This window comes from Bidens hawaiensis, unplaced genomic scaffold (assembly GCF_021521415.1).
Source record: "Bidens hawaiensis isolate Kalapana, Puna unplaced genomic scaffold, B.hawaiensis_p1.1 tig00001511_1, whole genome shotgun sequence".
Taxonomy (NCBI): domain Eukaryota; kingdom Viridiplantae; phylum Streptophyta; class Magnoliopsida; order Asterales; family Asteraceae; genus Bidens; species Bidens hawaiensis.
Window position 1 is genome coordinate 2298655 of NW_027491085.1, and position 22040 is coordinate 2320694.

Sequence of the window (22040 nt, forward strand, 5' to 3'; positions counted from 1 at the left end):
CTGTCTTTTTCAAGAGGACTCGGCCTCGGCTAACCTTACTCGATGAGGACGACATTAATAACTTAAAAACTCGCTCCATAATGCGCATACGTTAACACGACTACTCCGCATAAACAAAACAAAACCTTTTAGTAAATGATTGTTATTTATGAGTGCTAAGAGCATTTACAACAACAAACATATACAAACGGCCGGAACAACAAACCTTTACATGCAAACCCCATTAAAAAATTATTAAAAACTATTTATACATAATGTGTGGATGTGAGATAGGGAAAGAGAAATATGTCACCTCAAATTTCATTTCATGTTTGCACTTAAGAACTTTCAAACCAAGAACTTTACTTTACAATGGTGAACTTTGTTTTTCTTGAGTTTGTAACCCGTCACATAGATTCGGACCTCGGAAGCTGATGCTTGTTGTGGATGCTCTGAGTTTAATAAGCAGAGATTAAATGTCTGGCATATTTTCCGTTATCTTCAGATAAGATTTTTTCGTTCGGCAACCTCCAAATCACTCATTGACCCCACTAACCGGACAAAGTCACAAAACAATAGCATCTGTGAGTTTTTTCTTACTCCTTGGCAATCTGATGGAATCAAACCATTTAGTAATTGATGTTGGAATAAAAGAAGGATGAATATCAATTTGCAACTATATTTTAACCGAAGGCCACAATCTACTAGCAATATCACACTCCCAAAAAAAAATATCTGCCGTCTCCACTTGGCTCAAGCATATAGCGCACAATGACAAAGGAACATCAATCTGCCTATTAGCCAATTTGTCTATTCGGAAGCCTATTCAAAAGTAATTCCACGCTAAAATGAAAGTTTCCTCCAAATATATCTATTCCATCTAGTCGTCTCATTTTAATCATACTTCATTTCAAAACATTAAATAGAAGGATTCTTTTAATGTATTATGTTAATAGTGAAAAGATACAATACACTAATGCTTATCGTACAAATACGTACGCGAATTCCGTTTTTCACGAATCGATCCATGAAATCACATCCAAACATCTCGGAATCGTCAATACATATCCAATCAATCATTGCTTCACCGAAAAAAAACAGTTTCGGATGGTTAATTGATAAATTTTTCACTTTTTTTCACAAAGACGGTTTTTGAGCGTTTAACGAGCGTTTAATGAGCGTTTAAGGTTTTGTGAGCGTTTTAGGTTTTTGCTTTTAAGCTTCTCGCGTACCTACCGTACGTTAAGCATTAACGTACAGTAACTGCACCCTATGTTAATATATACAGTTTAGGTAAGACAAACATAAAAGAAATTAGACATTATATCTTAGGATAAAGTTAAATATAAAGAGAGACAAAAATGAGAAGTGTGAAAAGAATTTGTGACAGCACAAAAAACTTTCTTAAAAGTAAATTAAAAAAATAATAATAAAAAAAGCATAACTCAAAATATAAATAAACAACTAAAATTTTAAAAACTAAAATGTTTCCGCCATCACTCACGTTCAAAAATATAAGTTAATAAAATAAAAAAATTGACGAAAAGACACAATGATGAAAATAAACAAAAGACACAATTATAACTAAAAAAAGACATAGTAGATCACAAAACATAACACAATGCCGAACAAAATATAACACAATGTTGAGTAACATAACACAATATAAAGTAAAAAGACACAATGTTAAGGAAACAAAAAGACACAATCAATGACGAAAATAAACGCAAAACACAATTATAAACAAAAAGACACAACGATCTTTTTCACTCACCATTGTGTTTTTTTAGAACGAGAAATATTGTGGAAACATTTTTGTCTTTTTACTTATTACGTTTTTTATTAAATTTTGACTTGTGATTTTTTTATTAATTTTCTGAAAGGTTTTTTGTGTGGCTACAAATACTTCTTGTTCTTCTCATTTTTGTTCTCTTTTATAGAATAACTTGACCCTTATATCTTATATAATTTGTTGAAAAATAATGAAAACATGTCACTAGCTCATTTTATAATTATATACAAACCATCCTTTCTTTTCATTTGCAGGTGCTTAGAGCATTGTCAATCCATTCCATATATCTTTCCCTATAATTTAACAAAAAAAAATCTATTTCATAAATTTATCTATTATTTTTCAAAAATTTTTAAAAATCTTCCACATTCTATTCCTTATGCATATCCATAAATTTTTTTTTTATTATTTTTTTCTCTTTTATTTTGTTATATAGTAAATGATGATTGAGAGATAATTGATATATTATATGGTATGGATCAAAAGTGAGATCATGTATTTAGGTTTTTTACTTTAATTGTCATATAACTCATTCATGATGGATTGGAAATGTGATTTTAATAATTTCTGAAAATTTATACCAAATTATATGAATTTGACAACTATAGTGGAAATGCTCTTATTGCATCACCCTCGTTTTTACTCTATACCCAACACATATTTTTATGACCTATTAAATTCTTAAAAAAAGTACATATATAATAAAATAAAATAAAATTTATTATTTTATTGTTTTGGAATAGGAAGATTCGATTTACCATTAGCATACTGATAAGAACAAATAATTATCTTATGTTTAAGTGGGAGTGGTTGGATCTAGATTACTAAACGTTTAAACTTGTTTTGGACGTACTTTTGATTATATGATTTTATTTGTATTTTTTTTTTGGAATAACATAATTAAGCAAGCGCTCACACAAGAAAAAACAAGTCGGCGAGTCATCGAGATCTCAACAACGATGTTAAATTTAATTAAATTTTAATTTCTAGCGTACTTAATTAATAATATTCAATTACATTTGGTTATATATAAATTAACATAAATAATAATAATAACAATAATTAATTAACGATTACCTAATCACCAACCAAGCCTCAAACCAAAAAAAGTGAGCTTACTTGGTAACACTTTTTTCTCAACCAAGCCTTCATAACACATAACCTTATGCTAAAATACAGGACCGTCTCCGATAATTTAAATACCTCGATCGAACCGAAATAAGAAGGTCCTTAGCCTATATTTATCTCTCATTTTTAAAAGAACCCTCACATCTCATCCTCATATTTATCCCGTATTAGATTTATTTATTATGTATTTATTATATATATTTTTTTTCTCTATTTATAAACACTTCTAAAATATATAATAAACAATTTATAATATATAAATGCAAGTGAATAGTGTAACCCCAATGGAGAATTTGATATAGGATCCCACATAATTTGGGGATGAGAAATGAGAATTGTGTTGATAATGTAGTTAGATATGATTTTATTTTTTTAAATTCTGGATATGAAGATAGCAATAGGTCTCTGCTGTGAAAATGTGAATGCTATTATGATGTTTTAGTAGGATACAAAAGCATTCAACCTATCAAATTTTGTGATAAGAGAGTGTTTTATAATTTAGAGTGTGGTTTAAGGTGTTGTGAGTAGATAAGAGAGAAAATACAACAATTATTTAATATATGTGAAAATTTCTTGTAGGTAATTTTTTTTAATAGTTATTGAAAGTGGTTGTATGCGAAGGGAAGAGATAATTTATTGATAAATGTATAAAAATATTATTTTATTGAAACGAGAAAGAAAATGTAGTGATTTTTAGTGTAATTTTAGATTTGAAGATAGAAGATTGGATATGAATGCTCTAGTTATGGATATATCCTCTTATATTTATATAACATCTAATTTGATTGCTAATATAAAGTAAAAGGTATAATGATTTGAAATGAAATGACAAGAAAATGAAACCGCTCGTTCCATTTCCAGCTGTATTTTCAAAGCTCGAGCTCGGCTCGTGAGTAAATTCACAAGCTCGAGCTCAGCTCGTTTGCTATTTATTAATTCTTTTTCATATAATTGTAATTATTTTTATATATTTTCTTCTATTATAATTTTTTTGTAAAGTAACATATATTATTTAGTTATACTTATTTTTTTCACAACATTATATATGTTAATAAATTATTAAATATATATTTTAAAAAATTTATATATATATGACAGACTCGTTTAGGCTCGCGAGTGAAGCTCGGGTTCTTTTATTAAACGAGGTTACTTTTAGGCTCGGGCTCGATAAAGCTCTGCTCGATCGAGCTTTGTATTAAGGCGATCTCGAATAGCTCGGCTCATTTGCACCCGTATATAGTAAAATAAAACTTTTTAGATTGAAATGGAAAAATTGACCGTTATTACATATGCCTTTTATATATAAACTTTGAAGAGTCCATCTATCTTTCATTGTTAGACCTCCCCCACACACCTACTGTTGTGTTGGTGACAACTGTATACTCTCCTCACCACCGTTGACTCTCTCCAATTTCCGATCAACTAACCTCTTACCCCGCCACCGCCGTCGTCATCATCCTCGTCACAAGGTCAGATTCTCTCTCAGTTTAAACTAATTAATCGGATTTGTGTGTTTTTGCTTATTGTTTAGTTATCTTGATGATTTTCTCTCTTAGCAATTGTCGGTATGGTATTAGGCATACTTGTAGTTCCAATTTCCCAACAATTAAGCTATAACTCATACATATATTTTATTTTACTTTACTTTTGTACTTGTTTTGTGAAAAAAAAAATGTTTCATAGATGATTCTATTAAAGGTACAAAGTAAGAACTTTAACAAGTGGTCTGGCAAATAATTTTAATGTGGAAGCTTGAGAAATCATAGTGATCGACTTTGGATTTATCTTGTAGTGTGATGTTGTTAGCAATATTATAATAATAATAATAATAATAATAATAATAATATCATGTTCAACTAATTACTCATTTGAGTTACCATAAAAAGCTTCATTTTAATTGGTTTCCGGTTATCATACAGATTCCAAACAAATCAATGGCCTCTTCATCGTCGGTTTCTCACTCTGCATCTGCATCTGCCTCTTCTTCTCGATCGTGTAAATATGACGTGTTTCTTAGTTTTAGAGGAGGAGATACCCGCAAGACATTTGTAGATCATCTATACTCGAGTCTTGAGGAACACCGAGTGCATGTTTACAAGGACGACAAAGCACTTCCCTGAGGCGAATCCATCAGTGAATCACTGTTTGAGGCTATTAAAGAATCACTTATTGCTGTAATAATATTCTCCAAAAACTATGCTGATTCTTCATGGTGTTTGGAAGAACTTGCACACATTATGAAATGTAGGGATGAGAGAGAGCTAACTGTTATACCCATATTTTATGACGTGGAACCCACAGACGTGAGAATTCAGAAAAGGAAATTTGGAGAAGCGTTTGCCAAACAAGAGGCGAAGAATGTCACCAAAGCTGAAACTTGGAGAAAAGCACTTGTTGACGTGAGTAACATCGCGGGATGGGAGCCCAAGAACATTGCCGACGGGTAATTCTTTAGTTTGTTTCTGCATGTTTTTATTTTCCAGTTGTTTAGGATGGTTGGTTGTATTCTTTTTTTTATACGTTGCATGTTCGCCTATTTAAGAGGCTTTCAGTATAGGATTCAATAATTCGACAAAACAATCATCTTATACTTTGATCCAACATAATCCTTAAATTGGCTTTGGCTAAGACTCATTTGTAAGATATTCTAATTAAGCTTACTTTTGCTAAGAGCATTCTCATCCCATTCTTCATCCTTATCTCTATAATTACACTAAAAAACACTACATTTCTCTCTCATGTTCAATTAAATAATATTTTTTATACCTTTATCATTACAGTTTTCTCTCTCCTCTACTCACAACCAATCCAACAAATATTAAAAAATAAATAGGGGCAAACAATGTTCCCCAAATTTACAAAAAATCACTACATTTTTCTCTCCACCTTATAATTTACACTCACAACCACTCAAAACCTCACCCTATAATTTACATACTCTCCTCACATAAATTTAGGGAATGGGATGTGAATGCTCTAAGGCTATAAGCTATCCCGGTTGACTTGAAAATTTATATGATTTTGTTTGGTGGGATCTATCTAAGAATTTTTTTTGTTTTTTATTCACATGACTTGTTATCACTCTTCGAATATGCAGGCATGAATCACAATTCATCAAAATAATTGTTGATACAATTTTGGATAGATTGTCACTACAAAAAAACTGGACAATTGCAACGACGTTTCCGGTCGCAAAATGGTCGCAATTTCCCTGTTGCCCGTTTTGCAACCAAAATCGCGGTGGGAAAAACATACGTCGCAAATGCTCTGTTGCGACCATTTTCCTACAGCCATCGCAAATCTTGCAACCACCGCAGTCGTCGCAAATCTTGCGACCACCGCATCCGTCGCAAATCTTGAAACCTCACTGCAGTCATCGCAAGTCTTGCTACCACTGCTGCAGTCGCAAATCTTGCTACCGTTTTTTTTGTCTCGAGGCAACCAAAAATAAATGTTCAAAATATATATAAATATAGATGCAAACACACAAACACAAATCAAACTATAAATTGTATAAAAAAATGTTCAATATTAATAAAAAGTTATTCGAGTTCTATAAAAATACAAAAAAAATATTAATCTGGCTAAACGCAATCAAAAACCAAAACTACCATACTTTTGAATATAAACTAATTGCATACTTCTATTTCCAACAAAGTTGATTCGTTTTAAGGCCACAAGCATGGTAGGTATGTACATCACGATTAACCTGCAGATTTTATATTGATTATCAACTATTACAAAATGGGAAAATAAAACATTTTTGTAAATTTTATACTATAAATACACACCTTGTAGCTCTTCCGGATGAAGTGAAGCAAATGATAACCGACGCTTTAACCTTGATAGCAGAACGGACCTATATTTAACTCTTACGGTTTATTATAATTATAATCTTATTATTTAAACAAAAACCATAAGTTATATAATGTATTGTACCGCAGAGGAAGCATTAGATTCCAAGTGGCTCATTGGTTCTCCGACATATTTGACGGTTTTCTTGAAATGCGAGTCTTGATACTGTATACAGTAAAGCTAAATCAAAATACTGAATAATACTGTATGATTAACAGCCAAAGATAGCACAAATTAGAAATTAACTTCACAATTTCACAAGTTACCAACAGATCATGTATTAACTAACAGATCAAACCAGCTGCCACATCAGACACCAAACATGCAAAGAAACGCGTGCGTGAAAAGATTATATAAATAAATTTTATTTACAAATTTAAAATAACGGTCTTTTGTTTGGTTCAACTGATTCTACATAAGTTTATCTTTTCCTGATATATTATAAAAAAAATAATGTGTTGATCCAGATGTCTAGTAGCATATATATAAAAACGACAAAAAGACGCAGCATAAGCGATTATTTAAAATCAGCAAGAAATTAATACCTCCCCACAAATTTCACCAACAATAGAGATAGTTTCAACAGGGTACAAGCCCCCATTGTCTCTGCACCTAGAAGAGTTGCATCAGCCTCCTGGTACAAACAAAATATTTGCACATAAGACAAGCAATTACCTTTTTTGTATAAATTATATTCTATAAAAATAATCGACATACGAGCAAAATAATATTTTGTAAATATGATTATAATATACTTAATTACTTACCATCTAAAACAGCATTCGCAACATCAGTAGCTTCAGCACGGGTGGGCCTTAAATGATCAGTCATGCTATCAACAACACGTGTAATAACAGTCGGTTTACCAGCCATATTGCATTTGTAAACAGCTGCTTTTTGAAACAAAAATACCTAAAATAATGAAAATTAGTTACGATTCTACAAAATAATGACAATGATAATACTAATAATCGGAAAATGAGAACATGTAATTTCACGCTCACCTTCTCGGGTGGAAGGTCTATTCCCAAATTACCTGTAGCAAGGATGATTCCATTTGCTTCCTGAAGTAATTTATCAAAATTCACGAGACCCTGCAGCAAATCGGACACACATGTAACAATTCACGAGACCCTGCACTACTGAAGAACCAACTTTACTAAACTTTGGGATTTTGGGAAAGAACCAACTTTACTAAACCAAATAAAACCTAAGTTTAACCTTCTGAATTGGTTTTTTTGTAACATGACTACAAGCTTTCATCTCATATGCAAGAATTAAGCATATAATACTTTAAACCTATGAGAATAATTATATATTATCATAATACTCATCTCTATGTTTATAAAGGATGATCAAACATACATGTAACTCTTTATCTATCTTCTCATTAGCATCCAAGCCTTCTTTTCGCAACAAAGTGCCTGATCTCATAACTACGTCAATTAGTTTATATCTAAAAATTAAGTTTCAAGTGGACATAAGCAAAAACCAAATCAACCATGTAAAAAATATAAAACTAATTTGTGAAAACTTATGCAGCTATACGATGATCAGCTGCATTAAATATAACTAAAAGAACAACTTGACTTTTAATCCTAAAGAAATTAAAGTGATAATTTAAGTTTTATAAGGTCAAACTGTCCAAAATATATAATATAAATATACCTCCATCACCAACTTGACCACCACCTCTATCATCACGTTGCCCAACACCTCGATCACCAATATGACCACCACCTCACCCAATACCTTGAATACTACGTACACCACTACATTGACTACTACCTCGACCACCAAACCGCCTAGAACCTCAACCACCAGAGTGTACAGTAGCTCGGGCCATAGTACGTGCTAGGGGTGTTCAAAAAAATCCGAATCCGTATCCGAAAATCCGAATCCGAACTATCCGAAAATTCGGATTCGGATAGTACTTTTGGGATTTTTCGGATAGTTCGGATATCCAAACTATCTGATATATTAAATTAGTATTTTTATTTTAATTTAAGTACCAATACATTAGATTAAACCCCTAATGTGTAAACATAAGTTGCCGTCCAGACTTCATGCTTTCACTTTGTCTTCTCCAGCCTCCATTATTCCATTTATGTTCAATCACCATGACTCCACGGGTGACGAGACACCGTCTTCGACCACCTCCGGTCCCCGCTCTCCACAACCGTAGTCTGGCCCCATCTCCGGGATCCAGCCGCCGACACACACAACATGAAAACACATAAGTTACTATGTTCTTGTTTGTGGTAGATCTATCCTTAGAAAAAGGTGAAGTCCATAGTTAGAACTTAAAAGTTTCTCAGCCACTCATCATCACTCAACTCGAGATCATCAGACAAAGAAACAACATAATAATATATTAATATGTTCTTGTTTGTTAATTACATCTGTTAGATTGGTTCATTACAGATTTATTACATTGAACATTTTTTATAAGATTTCGGATATCTGGTTCACTATCTGAACGGATATCCGAAATTTCTGATATACGAACTTCGGATATCCGAAATTTCGGATTCGGATTCGGATAGAGAAATCCACTATCCGAAAGGTTCGGATATCCGACTTTGAACACCCCTAGTACGTGCCATCATAACTACAATAAAAACATAATCATTGATATTCAATGTATCTATTAATTAAATGTAAACTAATTCTTTACTGCTCAAATAAACACATAATTAAGATAGTTTTCCTCCAATTTCAATTCAAAAACATAGTAACACCATTAACTCACTACCAAGCTGTAGCTGCCTAGTGTTGTTAGCTTTAATTAAAGCAGATTCAACATTTATCACCACATTTAGATTTTCACCATGCTCTTACTTTTGCACGACAATATATAGGCATGAAATACTTCAATGCGTGGAAGTTGTAATTCATCGGTGATCATGTTAAAAGAATCATCATAGTCTTTGACAATTATAGATCACCATCATCTCTTAATTAAATCCTAACCTAGGCATATTGCTAAATTCCCTATGCTTTCTATCACTTCTAATGCGCCAGGCATGTCATCGAACACCTGGTGAGCAGCATCAATCCTTTCTATTCTCTAGGATCAATTAATTATCAAAATCACCCCCAAAAACACTAAATGACTCGTATAAAGCTCTAAAACCCTAGAATCATATGCAATTCAGATCCAACAATCTAACATAATCGAACAATCTAACAATAACCGGCACTAGTAAGAATTTAACTGTTATAACCTAATCGTTAATACTAATAATCATTCGAAATCTGTGGCAATTAATCGGTAAATAGTGATGAGAAAACAAACCTGACGAATTAACGGATAAGCATCAGCGAAGATTGTCGGAGTGATGTTATACGGCAGTGTAGATCGCCAGAGTGATGTTATAACGCAGCGGATCTCCGGAGTGATGTTATAACGCAGTGTAGATCTCCGGAGTGATGTTACAACGCTGCTATTGCTAAACGTCTCAAATTAATTGTTTTAAATATATAGGTTAAAAAAACTCCAACCGTTTAATTACCGATTGCAAAATCTCCGACCGTCTACCGGTTGCAAAAACAACTTTGCAAAAAACTCCGACCGCATAGCCACCGAAAATCAATGATTGCAAAAACTCCGACCGCTTAGTAAACGGTTGCAAAAACTCCGACCGCTTAGCCATCAAAAATTAATGGTTGCAAAAACTCCGAACACTCTGCCGCCGTGTCAAGTAATTCGCATTTTCGGTAGCAAATTTGCTAACTCGGTCGCTAAATTTGCTACCGTTTTTTTTCGGTAGCAAATTTTGGTAGCAATTGCTCAATTTTCTAGTAGTGTGTTCGCGTTAAATTCATGTGTTGATGAAGATCTTGTTGGAATGAGGGCTCGCTTCCAAGAAATGGAGTCACTATTAGAAATTGAGTCACTTGGTGTGCGCATGATTGGGATTTGGGGGGTTGGGGGTAGTAGTAAGACTACTCTTGCGACTTCAGTTTATATGAATATTCTTCAACATTATCATTATCATTATCAGGGTCACTACATTGTTGAGAATGTTAGAGAGAAAGCAAGCAAAGATGGGTTAAATAAACTCCAAGAAAACATTTTATCATCTATTTTCAAAAAAGCGGTGAAAGTAGATAGTGTTGTGGAAGGAAAACACATGATGAAACAAATGCTATGTCGTAGAAAAGTGTTGTTACTTGTTGATGATGTGGATACACTTGGTCAACTAGAGGCGTTAGCTGGAAACTATAAATGGTTTGGTAGCGGAAGTAGAATAATAATTACAACTAGAGATGAACATTTGCTAAGAGCCCACAAGGTAATCCACATCTATCAGGTAACATTGTTATCTCAGGATGAGGCTATCTAGCTCTTTAAAAGACACGCATATAATGAAGAAAAACCTTTAGAAAACAATGAGACACTTTCATTAGATGTATTTTCTTATGCTTCTGGGCTTCCATTGGCGCTTAAAGTTTTAGGTTCTTTTCTGTATGACAAAAATAAGGATGAGTGGATCAGTGCCCTAGACAAGTTAAAAGACACCCCGAATTTGGAGGTCATGCATATACTTTAAATTAGTTATGATGGACTTGAAACTGATGAGAAAGAGTTATTGTAACACCCCGCCCCGACTAGAGCTGACGTGTCACCTTTACAGTAGGTCAGAACTCAAAGCATTAATTTCCATAAATGATAAAACGTTTAATTGTTTACAATAAACATGAAATATTAAATATAAAACCATTCTTTTAATTATTCGTTCACGAAAATCCTTAAATCTTTTACATTCCCATGAGCCATCGATCAGATCCTTCCAAATAGCCCTGTTACCTAGCGCACATATAAACAAAAATATGCACGCCTGAGTAAAGATTACTCAGCGGGACAACAACTATAAATTAATACAATGCCTTAAAATAATAACTACCAATCGATATACATACACATTTAGTTAGCCACATTCAGAGCGTCAAATAGTTCAGTGCGTCACATTCAGAGCGTCAAATAACACATTCAGAGCGTCAAATAATTCAGTGAATCATACAGATTTTCAGCGCGTCACCTTTCGGTGCGTCGCAATCAGAGCGTACGCGAATAACCTTTCGGTATATCGCAATCAGTGCGTCAATATCAATAGATGCTAATAATATAAATAACTAAATATATATAATATCACAATTTCGATCACATAAGCATAAAATAATGAGTTCGATGACCCAACTATGAAGTAGCGAGAAATCGAATTCGTCCACATAAGTTGTTAAGAGATCCAAACCTGAATGACGATTAGCAATAACCAAACAAAGATTCCTTGAGCGAGAAGTAACGATTCCAGGAACCTTGAGTTGTGAAAGAAGCGGTACTTGATCGGAGTTTCGGCGGAGGCGGTGGTAGGTTTAACACAACGACAGAGAGTTTTAGAGGTAGACTTTGAGTAAAAGGAAAGTAGGTTGCGAGAGACGGGTATGATTTAGAAACGAGCAGAATCGTTGTTAATATATGCTTAATAACTTGTTTCACAAGTTCGAAAATCCCGTGATTCGGTTGATGATTTGGATTCAAAAGGAGAAGATTTGCTTCCTGTAAACGTGTGATTGAGGACACAAGATTTACGGTTGACGCGTTCGGAGTTTGGCAATGTTTCAAGAATTGATTTAGATACCAATTTAGGTGGCCGGAAATCTCGTAGTGCACGAACGGAAAGTCCAACGTGAGTTTTCATGGAATAAGTGGACATTAATATAAACTTTCATATTACACCCTTTAGATATGAAGACTTCACAATTTATTTTTGAACTTTAAAAGTAGACAAAGCAAGCCCCTTTATTATACTAATCATCATTATCTATACAAACTTAAACAATGAACAAATAAATATGTTTCTTATAATCCAGGTTATGCTTGCGTAATTAAATAAATAATTAAAGGCATTAAATTTTAGGGTTCCGAAAAATCGGGATGGTACAGTTATTTTTGGATATTGCATGTTTTGGAAGATTTGTAAGCCTAGATAAAGCAATGGAGATGCTTGAAGCTTGTGGTTATCACACGAAAATAGGGATAAAAGTGTTGAGACAAAAAGCACTCATAACTATCGTGAATAAGGAATTCTTAGGTGAAGTGTTTGATATGCATGATCTGGTTCAAGAAATGGGACACTACATTGTTAGAGGAAAACATCCTAAGAATCCTGAAAAACATAGCAGAGTTTGGAAAAGTGAAGATATTGAAGAAATATGTTTCAGGGGTGCAAGAACGGTAAAGGTTAAGCTTTTAAAAATATACACATATTATTATCCATGTAATGATATCTAACTAGTGCATTATTTTGTGCTTTTTTGCAGGATAATGACAAGATTGAAGCCGTACAATGTTATGTTGATCATGATGTGTCATCACGCTTTTGTAAGGTTGTTTCAAACATGAAGAAACTAAGGTTGCTTAGCATGTTGAGCACATCAGTGCCGCTCATGTATGATGACAAGTATCAGGAAGGGCCTACTTTTCTGTCAAATGAGTTGTTGTATATGGATTGGAACGCGTATCCATCAAGAAGTTCATTCCCTGACAGTTTTCAACCAACAAATCTTGTTGTTCTAAAACTGGAAGGTAGCAAGCAAAAAGAACTTTGGAAGGGTTGCAAGGTATATTCATTCGATCTAAAATATAATAGCGGATTTCAAACTTATTTTACAACGCACGCAAACTTGTCTAAGATGTATGAATATAAATGCTTAACAATATATAGTGGAGGGTTCAACGGGGAACTTAAAAAAAAATGGAGAACTATGAAATCATGTCTCTCTCTCTCATTCTCTCTCTATATATATATATATAAAAATCTCGATATCAATCTCATTGATATCATCGATCTCATAGTATCTTATCAATCGAATCACTTTTTCGAGAAATATGAGACATCTAGGTCATACAAGTAAAGAGATCTATTCACTGATAAGAAAAAGAAAAAACTTGAATGCGGATTGGATTGATGATAAAATAGAATCCCGAGTTGCAAATAGTGATTCGATTACTCCTCTTAAAGAGAGAACTAGAGAACTAATAAAGTATTATTTTAACTTTTAATAAAAATATTATTTGATTTATTTTTCTTTCCACTTTCTAATATCAGTTGATATTGGTCCTTAAAAAAACTGTCGATGTAGTGAATATATGCAAATTTAACACTATTGTATGCAATGCATACTGATGCATATACATAATACAACACTAATGCACATATGCACTATATCGATTTTATTTTTAATTTTTCATATAATATAACATTATTGCATATATACAATACAAACAATTACATATATGTTATTCAACACTATTGCACATATAAAATACACACTATTGCATATATGCAATACAAAAAAAATCGATGTACTGTGTATTTGCACTACAACGAGTTTTAATTTTATTATTATTATTATAATGATTTTATATTTTATTTATAATAAAGAATAAAACATATAAGAAGAAAGAAAGAAAACAAATTAAAAATATTTTTTAGTTAAATTAAAAATATTTTTTATTAGTTATTTAGTTCTCTCTATAAGGATTACAGTGGAGTTCTTTCTTCATCCCCCTTATTTATATATATATATATAAGAGCATTCTCATCCCATTCCCTATAATTATGTGAGGGAAGTTTGCAAATTATAGGGTGAGTTTGTGAGTGATTGTGAGTGTAAATGTTTCCAAGCTCACATGAAAAACCTCATGAAGAAACACTAACCGGACCCCAGACAGATTACGGGTAACCTGGGGGTTAGATGTTTCCCACGAGGGGTTAGACCCGGCAAAGATGGTTCTTCTGATAACCTGCAAAACAGACACCGTGAGCTTGTCACTGAGAAGGGGGGGTTCCTCCTTGTGACCACCCTCCGGCGTGAGAATCAGACTAGATTGCTCTTTAAATATAAAAGTATATTAAGAGATTGCTAGAGCAGATATCAGGTATAATATGATGATAATGTGATAAGATATGATAAGATGAGATTGTCATACCATTTGTGGTATTTATAGCCGAAGGTAGGTTTCCAAGGAGGTGTGGCCTGCTGAATAGCATTCCTGTTCTACCAACTGTGGCCTACGCACGTGCCCTGCTGGTAGTTGGTGGGTAGGCAGCGGCTGATAGTGACCAGGCCTGCTGTGTACTATTCCTTTTCCACCAACTGCCGGCTATGCACGTGGTATGACAGGAGTTGGTGAGTAGGCAGCGGCTAATAGTGACATACAGTACAGGAGCATGCTGCTCGCCATACTGTTGTCAATAAGCTGTCGTATCTTTAGTCAGATCTTTTGCCCATACCTCGTCAGGTACAGTACAGAAGATCTTCCCGTATCGTACGGACTGGCTTATTTGGGCGGGAGTATTCCCCCTCCCGCCCTTGTGCGGGATTGTCCCCGGCTTTGCTCATTCCTTCAGGTGACACTGTGATTGAGAGCTAAGTGCCTTGTGCGTGTAGCCTTGCTGCGCGGGTGGCCTTCCCTGATGGCTTGTATCCAAAGCTGCGGGAACAGGCGGAGTCCTTCACCATTGGGAGGCATTTCCTGCGGGAACAGCTTGCGTACTGCGCGTAAGGACGTCACGTCTCTGAGCATGGTGGGTCCTGCGGATCCAGTTGGTTTCTGCGCAGACGTCCCTCTTCAAGGTGAGTTTTGCGGGTCCAACTGGGCTCTGCTGGGACCTACCTCTTCAAGTCCCCCCAGTCCAATGTTCTTCTCATGAGTGTTTAATAAAGTGAGGTGAACTTTTGGACTTAAGCAAAGGGTTTTGAAAAGGGGTTTTTTAAGGTTTTCCATGGGGATTCTTCCCGCGGAAGTCCTTGTCACTTGCAGAAATTCCCGACTTTTCTGCTTGATCTTTGGGTATGATGCGGGTAGGTCTGTAACCTCCTCGCAAGTCAGGAGCGTTGAGTCCCACCTGTGTGGATTCTCCATGAGGTTTTGGTAGTTTTGAACATAGTGATCAATTATGTTAAAACCACCAACTCCATCCTGGAGCTTCAAACAATGTAGCTCTCGACGTTCCCGCTATGCGGGGATGTTATTTCCGTTTCCGCCAGCATTGCCCAGAAGATCCTTCTTGGTTTCAATTCCCAGCGGAGCGCTAGGTATGTGAAGGGTTTTGCCTTAACACTATACCCACGCTCGTCTTACGGTTACTTTACTTCCAAGGTATTCCTGGCGTCAATTCCCTGCGGGTGCTAGGTATGTGAAGGGTTTTGCCTTAACACTGTACCCGCACCCGTCTTATGGTTACTTGGTTGCCAAGGTTTTCCTGGCGTCAATTCCCTGCGGGTGCTAGGTATGTGAAGGGTTTTGCCTTAACACTGTACCCGCACCCGTCTTATAGTTACTTGGTTGCCAAGGTAAGGGGTATTTTCCCGCTTACTTTTGAATCTTTTTGAATTTTGAAATTCGAAGAGTTGGTGAAAGGATAAGAACAGTCCAAACCTCTGAAACGTCGTGCGACGGTTTCTTCTGACTGTGTCAGAACGTGCAGGAAGTTATGGTGACGTGACAGTACATGATCATTCCAGACGCTTTTTCAGGCGCGTGGGCCCGATTTTTCGGGCGCGTGGCCACGAAATTAATGGTACGCGTCCTTTCAACAGCTGTTGCCAGCTTGTTTTTCGCCACGTGTCATAGTTTCATTGCACCTTCGATTTCTCTCTCCTCCGCATTAAATTCATCGCATTAATTGCGATTAGTATATAAAGGGGGAGAGGGTTCTTTGTAATTCACACCTTTCACTTTTCTCTTCATCTTTAGAACGATTTCCGGCGAATACTCATCTTTCAGTCGAGCATTCTCTTGAAATCGTTTTCTTCTTTCTTTTGCAAGATGTCGTCTCGTGATCTCGAATCTACAGCCGATGACAAGAGTACTGCTGGCGAGTGCCAGTGTGCTCTGCCTGTCGATCTGTACCAGTACGTCGTCAGGAAGTTCATGCTCGAGTCTCTCGAGCCTGAGTTTCCTGAACCCCATCAAACGGTGTACGATGCCCCCAGAGGCAAGATCGGGGTATATGCTGCATTCTTTGTTTATGGGAATCTTAGGTTCCCATTGACAAAGTTTGTTTACCGTGTCCTGGAGAGGCACGGTGTGCACCTGACCGAGGTGCACCCGATGGCGATTGCCAAGATTCGGCACTTCGAGTGGGTGTGCCGGATTCTGGGCATTGAGCCCTATGTTGACCGCCTGATGACCTTCTACACTTGGAGGTGCATCCAGGGGTGGTATACGTTGATAACCCGGATTAAGGGTTTAAAGATTTGCGCAACCGAGCGTAGTCTTCGCTCGTGGAAGCGGGAGTTCTTCTACATCTCCGCTCGCGCCATCCCCCTTGCCATGAAGTTCAAAAATGGGCAAGCACTTCCCAGCCTTCACGCCTCCAACTACGAGGAGGCGGAATGGTTTTCGAAGATATCCCGGGTCCAATCTCCGGTTTACCGGTTTGCGGAGTCCGGGATGGTGATGCTGGGGATGAGCCGGGTGTGGAAGGAGGCGGATGCGCGAAAGATTCCGATCGTCCTCGAATACGGTTCGAACTCTGTTCCTTACGGTATGCTTTGTTTCTTTTTGTTGATTCTGAATTTCTTCTAACTTCTTTCCTGTTTATTTCAGAGGGGAACGACTTGCAGTCGCTCCTGAACCCGCGGGAGGCTGACGGTCCCGCTCGGATGGGTACTCGCGCTCTAGACGAGAACGAGTTGCCCATCCTACAACAAACGGCGGATCGGTTCGTGGAGGTCTACCCGCTAGGCCACGAGATCCTTAGCGCCAGGTGGCCAGGTAAGGCGCTATTCAACCCTCGACCCCTCAATGTTGAAACCTCTGCTGGAATTCCTTTAATCGTATGTTCTGATGAGGAATCCGCAGATGGTCCTCCGTTGGTGCGGAAGAAGAAGGCTGCCGGCGGGAAAGGGAAGGAGAAGGTGGCCTCCACTGCCGATCCGGTGCCTCGGTCTGATTCAGAGACCGAGAGCGAAGAGGTGGCGGGGAATCCCGGTGGTGATAAGACCACCGCTCCGGAGGCTGCGACGATTGTCACCTCCGGGGAGGCCAGGATGACATCGGTGACCGGCGTGAAGAGGCCGGCTCCATCGGGTTCATCCCCGCCCGTCCGTACTTTCAGGCTCAAGAAAACCCGTAAGTACAAATTTTACTTTTAACTTCATAGCTCTTATCACTAACACTTATCTTTTTTACGCAGGCGTGGATGTTGACGCATTCCAGGGTGGAGCGCAGAGGAGTACCTCTCCGCCTATGACGGTAGGCTTGATCAGCCTACCTGAGGCGACGACCCAGGCGCCTGCGCCTGCCTCCGCTGGTTCAGTTGCTCACTCCTTTGAGCCGACTGTTCTAGCTGTGATGACGTCACCCGCCGGCTGTGAGTGCTGTTTTCACCGCATCTTTCACCGAGCCGGCGGTTACTTTTGCTGCGGATTCCGCGGCGGCTTCTACCATGCCTCCGTCATCGGCAACGACGGCCGAACCTTCAGGTATGCATGGGGCTTATCGCCAACCTCTGCCTCCTTCCCATCTGCCTGACCTTTTGGATGGATTTCCCTTGGGTTCAGGTGATGGGTTTGGCGGCTATCGGCCTGTTATTGACCCTATAGGTGCGTAGGGTTCTTTTGGCCCATTTTATATATTATATATATATATTTTATATCATCTTTTCCTAACTGCTTTATGTTTTTTGCAGTGTCGGATTCCAATGAAGTGTATGTTCCACGATGGAACATTCACCGAGGAACAACCCTTTGCACCCCTGTGGAGTGCGTGGAGTGGGCTCGTCACGCTGCTCCTAGTGGTGCGTTGGGGGAAGCCATGGCTAGCTACCAAGAGGGTAGGCTAAGCAATGAGCTTCGGGTTCTCCTGGCCCGGATGCAGCCACGCGTCGAGCTGCTTTGTCGTGAAAACGACAAGTTGAAAGCAGCTCGCATTAAAGAAGTGGCTCAGGCGCGGGCTGTCCGGGAGGAGAACCAAAGGCTTACCGCAGCTGCTGCGGAGAAGGAGAAGGCCTTCAAGGCCCTCGAGGTTGAAGTTCAGGCCCGGCTCGAGGCCCGTTCCAAGGCTGCTCAAGCTGTTAATGAACAGCTTCGGCTGGCTAAGGAAACTGCAAGGAACGCAACCGAGAGGGCCAACAAGGCTGAAGCTGTTGCTGAGCCTCTACGCGTGGAGAATGAAGAGCTTAAAGCCAAATTAGAGGCTCTCCAGCAGGCTCATGATGCCTTGGCGATGGAAGACGCCAAAAAGCTCCAGGAGATCTTGGACCAGAGGGGGGTGCTTGACCATACTGAGCGGAAGCTAAAGGGCGTTGAAGAGGCTGCGGCTAAAGAAGTGTTGCTTGCCAACCTTAACAAGAGTGAAGCCGAACGCGCCCGTAACGAAGCTCAAGCTGCCCTCCAAGAAGCTCTGGTTGCCAAGGAATGGCTTCTTCGAGAAGCGTTGTCTCAGGTATGCTTTTTATTTCTTTACGCTTTTCTTTGTAAATAGAAAAGGCTCTGATACTTGTATATTTTCTTGTAGGTTGTGCATCGGGTCTTCTCAGAGACGTCTTATGATGATGCTATGAGCGCAGCCCTCAACGCTTCTCACGAGGATGGGGAAAAGGCCGGCTTCCTGCTTGGTCTAGGGTTCGTTGAGAAAGGCATCCCGCCTTCCAACTTCCCTTTGTACAATGTTGATACTGAAGCTGTTTACGACCAAGCAGTGAACCAGTATGCCGCCTTCCCGCATCCGGTGGTGGAGAAGGTGAACCAAGTTGCTGCTGCTGATGATGGGTTAGCTATCCTTAAAGCTTTCCTTGGACCGCCACGTTCTACTGATGGTGCGGGTCCAAGTGGAAGTGGCCCTGAAGCCTGATCCTGAAGATCCCTTCCCACTGCTAGGATAGATTTAGCTTGTATAGATTTATTTTCTCGTAGGCGGGTAGTTACCCGGCCATTCTTGTAATGAATCATTGTGAAATATAAATCTTTGTGCGGGTAAGACCGCTACTTTCTCTGAATTCCTTGCTTTATAAACGTTATATGACTTGCAGACTTTAGTTTAAATTAGCAATTTTCCAATTTTCCAAGTGTAGAATAAGTTAACCTTTGCACGTGGTAGATACTAGGTTGAAGTTTTGCTTCCTCCTTCGTGATTCTGCGGGTAAGACCGTCAGTTGCACTTAGTAGGATGGCTAAACTTTACGTACATCTGACCTGCGTGTAGGTTTTCCTCATCTTTTTGAAATTTCTAAGTATTTAGGATAAGTTAACCTTTGAACGTGGTAGATAATAGGTTGAAGTTTTGCTTCCTCCTTCGTGATTCTGCGGGTAAGACCGTCAGTTGCACTTAGTAGGATGGCTAAACTTTACGTACATCTGACCTGCGTGTAGGTTTTCCTCATCTTTTTAAAATTTCTAAGTATTTAGGATAAGTTAACCTTTGAACGTGGTAGATAATAGGTTGAAGTTTTGCTTCCTCCTTCGTGATTCTGCGGGTAAGACCGTCAGTTGCACTTAGTAGGATGGCTAAACTTTACGTACATCTGACCTGCGTGTAGGTTTTCCTCATCCTTTTGTTAGAAATTTTGTTTTGAATAAGTTTTCCGTTCGACGCGCGGTTGTTAATAGGTTAATGTTCAGTTTCCTCTCAATGTTCATGCGGATAGACCGGCACTTTCATTTAGTAGGATGACTGAACTTTTCCCCTTCAACTGACCTGCGTGAAGGTTTGCCATTTTTTTGGGTTTATGCGGGTTTTGCCGCCTTCCCCATGCAACGACTTTCCACGTAATTATGCGGTAAAAACCGGCATATCCGTGTTGATAGTTCATAAAGTATAAATGTTAAATCATCAGCGTCGATGTTCTAAGGAGAATCATTTCCATTAGAAGTGGCTCTTGGCCTTTTCTTTACAAATTTGGAATTGATTTACATGCAAACTGTGTAATTGAGCTCCCTTCCATGTTGTTGGGATGGGAGTGCCATCGAGCCGACACGCACCTGGTTCGGGATCTCGTTCTTTACGCAGCATGTAGTCTCCACATTGAAGCTGGAATTTTTATTCGTGTTTTCCCCAGCTGGGGTTCTACACGCATCAGCCTGCTCAGCGTTCATTGCGCCACGAGGTGCGCGAGCGTCCCATCTCAGACAAATGCTTCGACCATGTCCTTTACGTCTATGCATTCTTCAGTGTTGTGGCCTTTTGTCCTGTGAAAGTCACAGTATTTGCTCCGATCAGCATTATGACGATGTCGGATTATTGGAGGCTTTGGCCATGGGAGCTCCTTAGTGGCGAATATCTCGGTGACTCTTTTGGTGAGTGGCGTCCATCTGGAGTTCTGGTTCGACCGTACGTTATCCCTTCCGCCTAACCGATGTTGCAAGCCGGATGAGGTGTCAAAGTTTACCCTTGACTGCCAAATGCCTAGCTTTCGCTTTTTGTTTAATCGGGCGGTAAGGACGTTGTCTTCCCTTGTTTTCTGGGTGTAGAGGTTTGTGCTCTGAGTGAGATCTCTACCCAGTTGCTTCTCCGTTTCCGCAAAGCGTTTTGCTGCTGTCATGATGGCATCCCATGTGGATGGCATGCCATCTTTACCCGTTAAGGTGCGGATGAGTTCTGGGTGGTTCGCGCCCTGGATGAAAGCAGCGCGAACAAGATCTTCGCTAATGTTACCCAGACTTAGCTTCTTCGAGTTGAAGCGAGTGATGAAGTCTAGCAAAGATTCATTTTCCTCTCGAATGCATTTGAGGATTGTCCATTGCTCCTCGGTATACTTTCTTTGCTGGCCGAAGTGTTGGCTAAACTTCTGTTGGAAGTCTGCCCAGTCGTAGATGTGGTTGACCGGTAGACGATCGAACCACGCTCTAGCAGCCCCAACAAGCGTCATTTGGAACATGTAACACCACGTAGGTTCCGTCCAACTACTGACGGTTGCCCCCGCTATGAATCTGTTCAAATGATCATCTGGGTCAGATATACCATCATATGTGCCTATGCTGGACATTTGTTTGGCACTTTTTGGGGCGATTGCTTCCGCAATGTCCCTTGCAAATTTGGACGTTCCCGCATTTGCAACGTTTGGTCTGAATGTTTTTGAGAAGTCACGTGGACTTCCACCTGTGTTTTTTGGTCTGAAGGCTTGTCCAAAATGCCTTCTCAGTTGGGAGTCCGTTTCCTTACGCTTCCCTTTTGCCCTATGGCGAGGGTTCGCGTCGGTGTCGGATTCCTCCGAGTCATCGTCCAAGTATTCTTCGAATTCGTCAGCCTGTTGGACAGAACGCAAGTGTT

At 38.5% G+C, this 22040-nt stretch overlaps 1 long non-coding RNA gene and 2 pseudogenes across 3 annotated transcripts in view; 2 read left to right on the forward strand and 1 right to left on the reverse strand.

Moving 5' to 3' along the window:
- LOC143582905 (disease resistance protein Roq1-like) overlaps positions 1–22040 on the forward strand; it is a 59673-nt pseudogene that overhangs the window by 7540 nt on the left and 30093 nt on the right. The gene's annotated exons all lie outside the window — the stretch shown is intronic.
- Positions 6295–8065, reverse strand: LOC143582933 (uncharacterized). Of its 2 annotated transcripts, none has more exons than XR_013144068.1 (6): positions 7759–8065; positions 7522–7666; positions 7300–7388; positions 6839–6934; positions 6691–6758; positions 6295–6608 (listed from the first exon to the last, which is right to left on the reverse strand). It is a non-coding gene; the product is annotated as an uncharacterized LOC143582933 (long non-coding RNA). The 2 variants fall into 2 exon arrangements; XR_013144067.1 differs by having other exon boundaries at positions 6839–6919; positions 7759–8061.
- LOC143581769 (TMV resistance protein N-like) lies at positions 10420–11345 on the forward strand (annotated as a pseudogene).